The sequence below is a fragment of the Neovison vison genome, chromosome 2 (genome assembly GCF_020171115.1).
Source record: "Neovison vison isolate M4711 chromosome 2, ASM_NN_V1, whole genome shotgun sequence".
Classification (NCBI taxonomy): Eukaryota; Metazoa; Chordata; class Mammalia; order Carnivora; family Mustelidae; genus Neogale; species Neogale vison.
In genome coordinates this window covers 151,936,501-151,946,818 of record NC_058092.1, presented here as the reverse complement: position 1 = coordinate 151,946,818, position 10,318 = coordinate 151,936,501, and the positions used below count along the sequence as shown (strand labels likewise).

General features: G+C 49.2%; 1 non-coding gene across 1 annotated transcript; it reads left to right on the top strand.

Annotated features, from left to right (window-relative positions):
- The first annotated feature begins 5,797 nt into the window (after positions 1–5,797).
- LOC122901509 lies at positions 5,798–5,901 on the top strand. Its single transcript, XR_006383523.1, has one exon. It is a non-coding gene; the product is annotated as a U6 spliceosomal RNA (small nuclear RNA).
- Positions 5,902–10,318: the final 4,417 nt, after the last annotated feature.

Below are 10,318 nucleotides of genomic sequence, written 5' to 3'. Positions count from 1 at the left end.
TCAAACTAGCTTGTGGAGAGACAGGACTTTGAAGAAGGGGTTTGCAGACAGGAGTATCCTGAAGGAAGCCACGCTTCTTGAAGGTCAAGTAGGGGCCTGCTGCTCACCCCGCACATGGTGGGGGTGCAGGTTCCACGCAGCTACATAGGGAGTTTACCATGTGACTCCTGCAGCTGAGTGCAGACAAGGTCGGGCCCTTTCCCAGCCAGGGAATGCAGCCAGACATGGCAGAGAAGGCAAGGTGACCAGAGAGGCAGAGACGGGACCGATGGGGCCACGAGCCAAGGATGCCAGCGACCCCCAGAAGCCAGAAGAAGCAAAGAGAAAACCCACCCTGCGAGCCTACAGAGGGAGGGAGCTCGGCCTTCCCAACGCCCGACTTCAGCCCAGGAACACTGATTTCCGACTTTTGTCCTCAGAACTGGGGAAGAAGCCATTTATTTGCCTTTAAGCCACCAGGTTTTGTGGCGATGTGCTCCAGCAACCACAGAGGACGAGTCTGCAGGTGACTCCTGGGGCAAGCCCCTGGGTCGGGGTCACCTTCCATTTCAGAGTTTGTCAGGGCAGCAATGCGTGAAGGTTGGAGGCAGATGTGGGCCCCACGGGGAGGGATCCAGTACGGCGTCACCTCGGGGCGTGACCCATGGGGGCTGTCTGGAGGGCCGGGGACCCCAGGAGCAAGGAGCTGGCGTTAAACCCCAGGGATGGAGGGAAACGTGGCAGGTGATCACCCAGCAGAGGGACGCCTCGGCACAGGCCCTCAGAAAAGCCCTACCAGAAGAAGAGCCAGCCGCCCCCCGCCACTCCTGCACTCAAGCGAGAGCTCTCCTCTACTCCTCCCTCCACCCTAGCTTCTACCGTGGGGGCAGAGGGGGCCGCGGGAGTGGGGTGCAGGGGTCCAGCAGGGATGCCCCCTTTCCCACACAGACTTCCAGCCCTCTGGAAGGGGAGAGAAGTCTGGAGTGGGGAGAAGGACAAGATGTCAAAGTTTACAGTTTTGACTAATATCTTGGCCTGGACTTTCAAATTCCAAATGGAGGCTGTTTTCCATTTCAAGAGACCTTAGGACAGACTATTTCCTAAGAGGAGCAGAAAAGTGAGCGCTTGCCAGTGTTTTCATCCAGGGCCAGGGAACATTACTCCCGCTGCATAAATTTTAAAGGGGAAGTCTAAAGCGAAAACTCACGGTGCATCCCATCACACTGCAAGCCCTGTTTACTCCACAGCACTGGCCGGCTGCAGAGGCTGGTGAAAACATCTCGGTGGAACTGAGAGTAGCTGATTTCCCGTGAAAGGAAAAAATGCAAATTTGTTTTCGGTATCACTTTGAAGCTTCCTGAGTGGAGCCCTTGGCCTGGACCGACTCTCATTGACGTCAGCCCGAGTTAGCCGTATCAGAGCAGCTGTCTGCGTGTTCCCGCGCCCTTGGTCCCCGGTGCAGAAAACACACTGGTTTTGTTTCATGGGAGATTAAAAACATTTGCTGCTGCGTCCATAATTCACAACCTCTGTTATCACTGGGACCAGGAAGACTGAACAAGAAACACTTAGCCGCCCACCCCCGCCTGGCCCTAAAACCAAGGGGAAACCCACAGAGGGATGCCAGAGACAGGATTATGCATCAGCTGGGACCCGGCCCAGACCCAGGTCACTACATCCCTTCCCATCCTCCTAGAACACAAGGCAATAGTTCTCTAGCACGCACTGAGGGCTCTTAGAAACCATTCGGAACATGGCCGTGTGCACGAAGCCATGTGTCCTACTGGACACCGCCCAGCCCAAACGCCCCTTGCCTCTGGTCTTACGGCAAAGATGCCACAAACCAAGATGAGAAAATAAGAGGAGAAGCTCCCTGGCTCCTCCCAGGGTTGTTCCAGGGCTGGTGTTGACAGGAGCCATGCTGATGGCTCTCCCTGGGCCTGCTGAGACCCTGACTATACCTTGGACCTTCCAGTTCCTTCCAGTGTCCTGGAGGAGACTTGGGCAGGCAACGCCCAGCTAGTGTAGCTCCTGGCTGGTCCTCCTCCAGAAACCCTGATGTGATGGACCACTTGTCAAGTTGGGCGATGATTCCAGACCCTTCCATGGTGCGGCTCAGACACATCCCGTGGGCAAGTTGTTTGGAACCTCCATTAACACACAAGGCAACAGAAGCCAGTGGATTCTTTTTTTTTTTTTTTTAACTTATTTATTTGACAGACAGAAATCACAAGTAGGCAGAGAGGCAGGCAGAGAGAGAAGGGGAGGCAGGCTCCCTGCTGAGCAGAGAGCCCGATGTGGGGCTCGATCCCAGGACACTGAGCTAAAGGCAGAGGCTTAACCCACTGAGCCACCCAGGCGCCCCAAGCCAGTGGATTCTTTACACCATTCATTTGTGTCATCCCCAGGGGAGAATGACCTTCCTGTGAGGCCAGTGGTGTGGGTGTCAGAGAAGGGATGTGGAAGGGGTGGGAACAGGGGCTGGCGGGCGAGGGGTGCTGCCGCACACCGTCCACCTCTTCATGGTCTTCAGTCCCCTTCAGTAGGAACCGGGGAGTCGGTGGGTGCGCCCCAGAGATGACGGCCACCCCACCATGGCTGGGGACTCAGAGCCTGCAGGGAGCAGGCTGGGCACCGGGGACCTGCGTTTGGGTGCTCCTCGCTGGGTCCCTTGTCCCGGACCAAGCACAAGTGTTTGAGCACTGTACCAAGCTCCGGCGGACGCCACAGGCCCACGGCCGCCACCTCTCCATCACCCTCTCCCGGGCCCTTCCCTGTGCTTCCCACCCCACGGGCTGGCGGGGGCCCCTGTCCCGAGATCCCCAGTCACACCGCGCTGCAGCGGGCTGGGAGCCCCGAGAGGGCGGGGCCTGTGACCTCTCTACACCCCAGCTCCCACCAGCCGAAACGCAGCATGCAGTGTGCCGTGTGCCAACAGAGCTCAGTCAGGACGGAATCGTTGATGTCGCTGCTGCTATCCTTTATCAGTGAGTAACGATAGTTTGACACGTTTCCCTTGCTCGAGTCTGCGCAAGCCCACACAGGTGTGTGGGTTCACACCTCCACTCAGGACTGGGGGGTTTTCTAGAGGAAGGCGGGCTGCGGGGGGAAAAAGAGTCATTTTGTTCTTGCTACTTTTAACCCACCTTTTGTTCACAGCTACAAACTTTGACGGGTGAAACAAGAGCATTTTTAAACCATAATAAATGCAGACCAAGCGACCAACACGAACTCTAAGCACCGACCAGAGCCAGGAATGGGCCTGGGTCGACGGCACACAGTCCACTCAGGCAGACAGATGGTGGCAGCAACAGAAATAAACTGGGGGAAATCCTGTTTCCCCAAATTGCTAAATGCTGTTGAAATAATACAGATGAACAATAAAATGAAGTTCAGGGTCGGCAGGGTGCCGGCAAGGTGCCGGCCTTCTCCCGGGGGCTGGGTTACGGCTGTAAAGGGATGGGTCTCCCAGCCTCCGCAGACGGGCACCGTCACACCAGGCTGAGCACGTGCTGTAAAGCCAGGCCAGTAGGAGAAGCGGCGCGAGCAGACCAGGAACGCTGCGTAGAGTATGGTTGTGAGAGCTGAACTTGAGTATCAGACAGACCTGAGCTGAATCCCGGGTCCAGACATCACTAGCTCTGGGACCCTGGCCAAGTTACTTAACCTCTCGCAACCTGTGTGTGCCCCTAGACAGTGACACTACCAGTGCCTACCTCACAGAGTTGTCATACAGTCATCACCTAGAACACAGAGCAGAGCGGCTGGCCTAGTCCACAGCTCAAAGAACATACTAGTAATGTTGGCTCTTGTTCTCATTAACTGCCTGACAAAGAGCAGATTCCATGGAGGTGGGAAGATTTGCGATGCGTCATGATAGGATTTCACTGACAGAGAAAGAAGTCAGGGGTTTGGTGAAAAGGAAGGGTAGCTTACGAAGATGCAGATGCAGACCGTGGCACGGCGTGGTTGGAAGCCCCCACGGAGCTCAAAGTTGCTCTCCTGATGTGTACACGGGAGAGAGAAGTTGGACAAGTGGGTCTGACCCCTGTCTGGACATTTGGACTTTATCCTGTGGGCATCTGGTCAAATGACGATGGGTTTGGGAATCAAACACCTGAGTTCCTTCCCACCACGCTTTGGGCAGCGGGATGAACAAGCAACACTAGCCTTTCTGAGCACCAGTGCCCCTGAGGTTAAGCGAGGATAGTGATACTCACCCTTGAGGGCTGATGAATGGTTGACATCAAGGTTCAGGAAATTTCTTCTATAAAGAGCCAGACAGTAAATATTTTAGGATCAGCAGACCCTACAGCTTCTGCTGCAAGCACTCGACCCTGCCATTGTAGCATGAATGTCTGATTGTGTTCCAATAAAACTTTATTTATTAAAACAGGCACTGAGCAAAATTTGACTGCAGGGAGTAAAAAATAAAATAAAGATTCTTAGCACAGTGGCTCGGAGTTCCTGCTTTCTCCCCCTTCCTTTCCACGTGCCAACAGGGGCCATTTTTCCTGGATCCTTGTATCATGTCCAGTGGTTCCAAGACATTGCTGAATGACTTGAAGATCACAGTGAGCTCCCCCTCATCTCAGCTCTAGAGACTGCAATGCGTAAAGATATTTGTTCAGCAGAGTGAGGACTGCTTTGCCAGGAGTGCCGAGTGAGTAATCAATCAATCAGTCCGAGAGCTCTTCTCGCATATGGCACGATGCCCTGCAGTGGAGATGTGAGAGGCACTGAGGCAAGATCCTCACACACAGCACGTGGTTTGGTGAGAAATTCCCACGTCCCTGTTGCCTGAGTTCTAGTCACAGTTTTACACAGTTTTCATTGCATGTGATTCTTGAGTGTCACATTTTCCATTTCTTAATCTGTATACAATGAAGAAATTCAACTAAGCGGCCGTGTGATTCTGTGTGTGACAGAGGGATTCAGAGAGTCGGGAGGGCTTCGTAGGGCCATCTCGAAGGGAGCCATGCCCGTGGCCAGGCCTTCTGGGGTCAGGCTGGCATTGCTTAGGAGGAGGGGACAACCAACAGCCAGTGCATGGTCACCACGAGCACTGAAGGAGGGGACAGGAAGGGAGATGGGATAAAATGGGAGAAATGGGTGGAGGCAGTCCAATGAAAACGCTTGGTATTTTTGTTGTCACTGGAAGAAGTAGACTTTTTGGCACATAGTATAGATCAGGAGTCAAAAAGTCAATGCCTGGGCGCCTGGGTGGCTCAGTGGGTTAAAGCCTCTGCCTTTGGCTCAGGTCATGATCTCAGGGTCCTGGAATTGAGCCCCGCATCGGGCTCTCTGCTCAGTGGGGAGCCTGCTTCCCTCCCCCCGCACTCGGCCTGCCTCTCTGCCTACTTATGATCTCTCTCTCTCTCTCTCTCTGGCAAATAAATAAATAAATAAATAAAATCTTTAAAAACAAACAAAAAAAAACAAAAACCCTCAATGCCTGTTGGGGCTAGACAGATAGAAGTGAATAGGTGGGCAGGAGGCAACCACACGGAGGGATGGGGATGGGAGTGGGGCAAACTGGCCAGTGCATGCCCTGTCTAAGAGGGATGCCAGGACTTGGCTGCAGATGACTGCTGCCGTGTGGTCTTGGGCGCTCAAGATGGCAGATTTGATTTTGGGGGGATGCGGGATGGGTTAAATGGGTGATGGGTGTCAAGGAGGGCACCTGTGATGAGTGCTGCTGGATATTATATGTTAGCGATGAATTACTGAATTCTACACCTGAAACCAATTTTGCCATATATGTTAACTAATTTGAACTTAAATAAAAACTTGAAATTTTAAAAAAGTCAGAAATTTAGTGCTCACTTCAGCAGCATATACACTAAAATTGGAATGATACAGAGATTAGCTTGGCCCCTGCCCAAGGATGACATGCAAATTCATGAAACATTCCATATTTTTAAAGACTCTGAATTTGCCAAAGCAGTTTTGAAAAAGAAAACCGAAACTGGAGGCATCACAATTCCAGACTTCAAGTTACATTACAAAGCCGTGGGAATCAAAATAGTATGGTACTGACACAAAAGTAGACACAAAAACCCAGAAATAAACCCACGATTATATAGTCAATTAACCTCTGACAAAACAGGAAAGAATATCCAATGGGAAAAAGTCTCTTCAACAACGGGTGTTTGGAAAACTGATTATTTTTATACCATACATAAAAAATAAAATGGATGAAAGACCTAAAAACCTGAAACCATGAAAGTCCTAGAAGACAGCACAGGCAGTAAATTCTCTGACACTGGCCATAGCAACATTTTTCTAGGTGTGTCTCCTGAGGCAAGGGAAATACAAGCAAAAATAAGCTATTGGGACTATGTCAAAATAAACAGCTTCTGCACATTGAAGGAAACAATCAACGAAACTAAAAGGCAACCTACTGAATGGGATAAGATATCTGCAAATGACATATTCAATAAAGGATTAGTATCCAAAATATATGAAGAACAACACAATATCTAGGAAACAAATCATCCAATTAAAAATGGTCAAACAAATGAACAGACATTTGTTCAAAGAAGACATCCCGATGGCCAACAGACACAGGAAAAGGTGCTCAACATCACTGATCACCAGGGAGCTCCAAATCAAAACCACGGGAGATGCCACCTCACACGTGTCAGAATGGCTGAAATCAACAACACAAAATACGGCAAGGATTGGCAAGGATGTGTAGCCACTGTAAAAAGTGTACAGAGTTTCCTCAGAAAGTTAAAAATAGGGGGTGATTGTCTTTAATTTTTTAAAGATTTTATTTATTTATCTGACAGAGAGAGAGAGAGATCACAAGTAGGCAAAGGGAGAGGGAAAGGGAGAAGCAGGCTCTCTGCTGAGCAGGGAGCCCGATGCGGGGCTCGATCCCAGGATCCTGAGATCATGACCTGAGAGAAAGGCAGCAGCTTAATCCACTGAGCCACCCAGGCACCCCTTTAATTTTATTTATTTATTTATTTAAGAGAGAGCATGTGCAAGTGGGGGTGGGGTAATGGGGTAAAGGGAGGCAGAGAATCTTTTTTTTTTTTTAAGATTTATTTATTTATTTATTTGACAGAGATTGCAAGCAGGCAGGGAGGCAGGCAGAGAGAGAGGAGGAAGCAGGCTCCCCGCTGAGCAGAGAGCCCATGCGGGGCTCCATCCCAGGACCCTGGGATCACGACCCTAGCCGATGGCAGAGGCTTTAACCCACTGAGCCACCCAGGCATCCCTAGGGAGACAGAGAATCTTGAGCAGGCTCCACACTCAGCCCATAATCCTAGACAGACCTCAATCTCATGACTCTGAGATCATGACCTGAGCCAAAATTAAGAGTTGGACACTTAACCGAATGAGCCAACCAAGCACCCCAAGGGGGCGCCTGTCTTAAAAAAAAAAGTTGGTGGGGGTGGGCACCTGGCTGGATCAGTGGGTAGAACATGCGACTCCTGATCTCAGTGTTGTGAGTTTGAGCCCCACATTGGGTGTAGAGATTACTTTACAAATCTTTTGTTTAAATAAATAATTTTTTAAAAGTTAAATATGGAAATACCCTACAATCCAGTAATCACACTACTAGGTATTTACCAAAAAAAACAAAAACACAAATTCAGGGATACATGCACCCCTGAGCTTTCAGCAGCATTATTTACAATAGCCAAGTTAAGGAAGCAGCCCGAGCGTCCATCAACAGACAAATGGGTAGGAGATGTGGTGTGTACATACAACAGAGCATTACTCAGCCATAAAAAGAATGAAATCTTGTCATTTGCAACAACATGGATGGAGCTAGAGAGTATCATGCTAAGCGAATCAGTCTGAGAAAGACAAATACCATATGATTTCGCTCATATGTGAAATTTAAGAAACAAAACAAACAAGAAACGGGGAAAAAAGAGAGAGTCAAACCAAGAAACAGACTCTTAACTATAGAAAACAAACGGACGGTTACTGGAGGGGATGCAGGCAGAGGGGTGGGCAACACGGGTGGTGGGGATTAAGGAGTCGCACTTAACGACAAGCACAGGGTGTTACGGAACTATTGCATCACTACACTGTACACCTGAAACCAACACTGACTGTTAACTACGCGGGAATTAAAACACAATTTTAAAAGGATGTCATTTAGATGAGCATGTAGAAACTCCTAGTTTTCAAAAATTGACCGGTTTTTTAAAAATCGGCATCATGCCCAGGGCACCTGGGTGGCTCCGTTGGTTAACGCTCTGACTCTTGATTTCGGCTCAGGTCGTGACCTCAGGGTCATGAGGTCGAGCCCCACGCTGGGCTCCACGCTCACTGGCAAGTCTTCTTGAGATTGTCTCCCGTGCTCTGCCCGCCAACCCCCACCCACCTCAAATAAATAAATAAATCTTTTTTTTTTTTTTTTTTTAATCAACATCACGTCAGCCAGACAAAACACGGCTGGTTAGATTTTGCCGAAGTGGCCAGTTTGAAAGCTTGAGTGGCAAGGGTGGAGCCTTCAGGAAGAACAGGGGGAGCCCGCAGAGCCCATGAGCAAAGTGGCATCGAGTCCTGGCCTCTGCAAACAGAGGCTTCTTTGGCGTTAGACCAGACGCAAGCTTCACGAGATCCAGAGTTAAATCTGAATTTTAAATAAACAAGGGAATACTGTTTTAGCGTACGTATATCCTAAAAATTGTATAGGACATAGTTATATTAAAATGAAAGTACTTGGGCCGCCTGAATGGGCTCAGTGGTTTAGGCCTCTAGCTTCGGCTCAGGTCATGATCTCAGGGTCCTGGGATCGAGCCCCGCATCGGGCTTTCTGCTCAGCAGGGAGCCTGCTTCCTCCTCTCTCTGTGCCTGACTCTCCGCCTACTTGTGATCTCTCGCTCTCAAATAAAAAAATAAAATCTTTAAAAAAAAAAAAATGAAAGTACTCACTGTTCCTCCGAAATTCAAGTTCAACTCTAACTGGGCGTCTTGCGTTTTTATTTGCTGAACCTGTCACTCTCCCTGGAACCCTACCCAGGCTCCAACAAGGTCACGGTCTCCCAGCTCCTCCCAACAGCAGGCTCTACACTCAGGGACACAGGGACACAGTCCACAATGCAGATTGCAAAGGGAAAAGGAAGCAGAGCAAACATTTGAGCACCTGAACACCGCAGCAACATACAAGGTGATGCACACGAACTACCCTTGATGTCAAAGTGTGGAGATTCTAGAGCCGCTCGGGCCCCTCTAGCTGTGTCCTTTGCCCCTGGGAGCCTTGGTCTCCTCATCTCTTAAATGGATAAGGGAATTCCTATCTCACAGGATCACCACAAGGACTCAATGGGATAAACATAAAAGTGTACCGCACTAGTCTGATGCAAAGCGGAGGCACAACAAACATTTGTGCATGCTGAAGGACATTCTTCAACCTCAGAGTGATTGCATTCCCACAGCTCCTGTCACCAGACTAACACCCATCTACTGAGGATCCCAAAGCTGGGGCAAGGACAGTATGTGACTCCGCCCTGGTGGCTGGTATGTCTGGGAACTGGGAGATGGCCGGGATGCTGAGCTCCTGGAGAACTGTCAGGGTCACAGTTCAGGGGGAAAACGAGGGCCCTGGATTTCTGCACTTTGGGGGCTGTATGCCAAGTGTACGGAATACACCTTTTTTACTGAAATGTATTTGACATGCATATGACATGTAATATTATGTAAGTTTAAGGCATTCAGCATGGTGATTGGATACATTTACGTACTGTAACATGATTGCCGTTGTATTTAGCACCTCTACCATGTCACATAATTATGATTTCTTTTTTATGATAGGAACAATTAAGATCTAGTTTCCAAGCGAGCTTGATAAACACATGCAATATTGTTGTCTATATTTACTATACCATCTGATTAGATCTCCGGGACTTATTTATCTGCTACTAGCAAGTTGATACCCTTAAATAGCCTCTCTCCTATTCCCCCACACCATCCCCAAGCCCTGGTTGCCAACTTTTTACTGTGTTTACATGAGTTTGGCATTTTTCTATTCCACAAATAAGTGATATTATACAGTATGAGTCTTCCCTTGACTTATTTCACTTAGCATACTGTCCTCAAGGTCCATCCCTGTTGTGGACAATGGCAGGATTTCCTTCTTTCTCATGTAGAATAATGGGGGGAAGGGGTTCTTTATCCATTCATCTGTTGACAGGCACATAGCTTGTTTCTGTATCTTGACTACTGTCACACTACACACTGGGATTGTGTATACCTCTTCAGTATCCTCTTCATTTCTCTTGGGTATATACCCAGAAACGGAACTGCTGAATCATATTGTATTTTGAATTTTCTTGAAGAACCTCCACGATGGTTGAACCAATTCCCATTT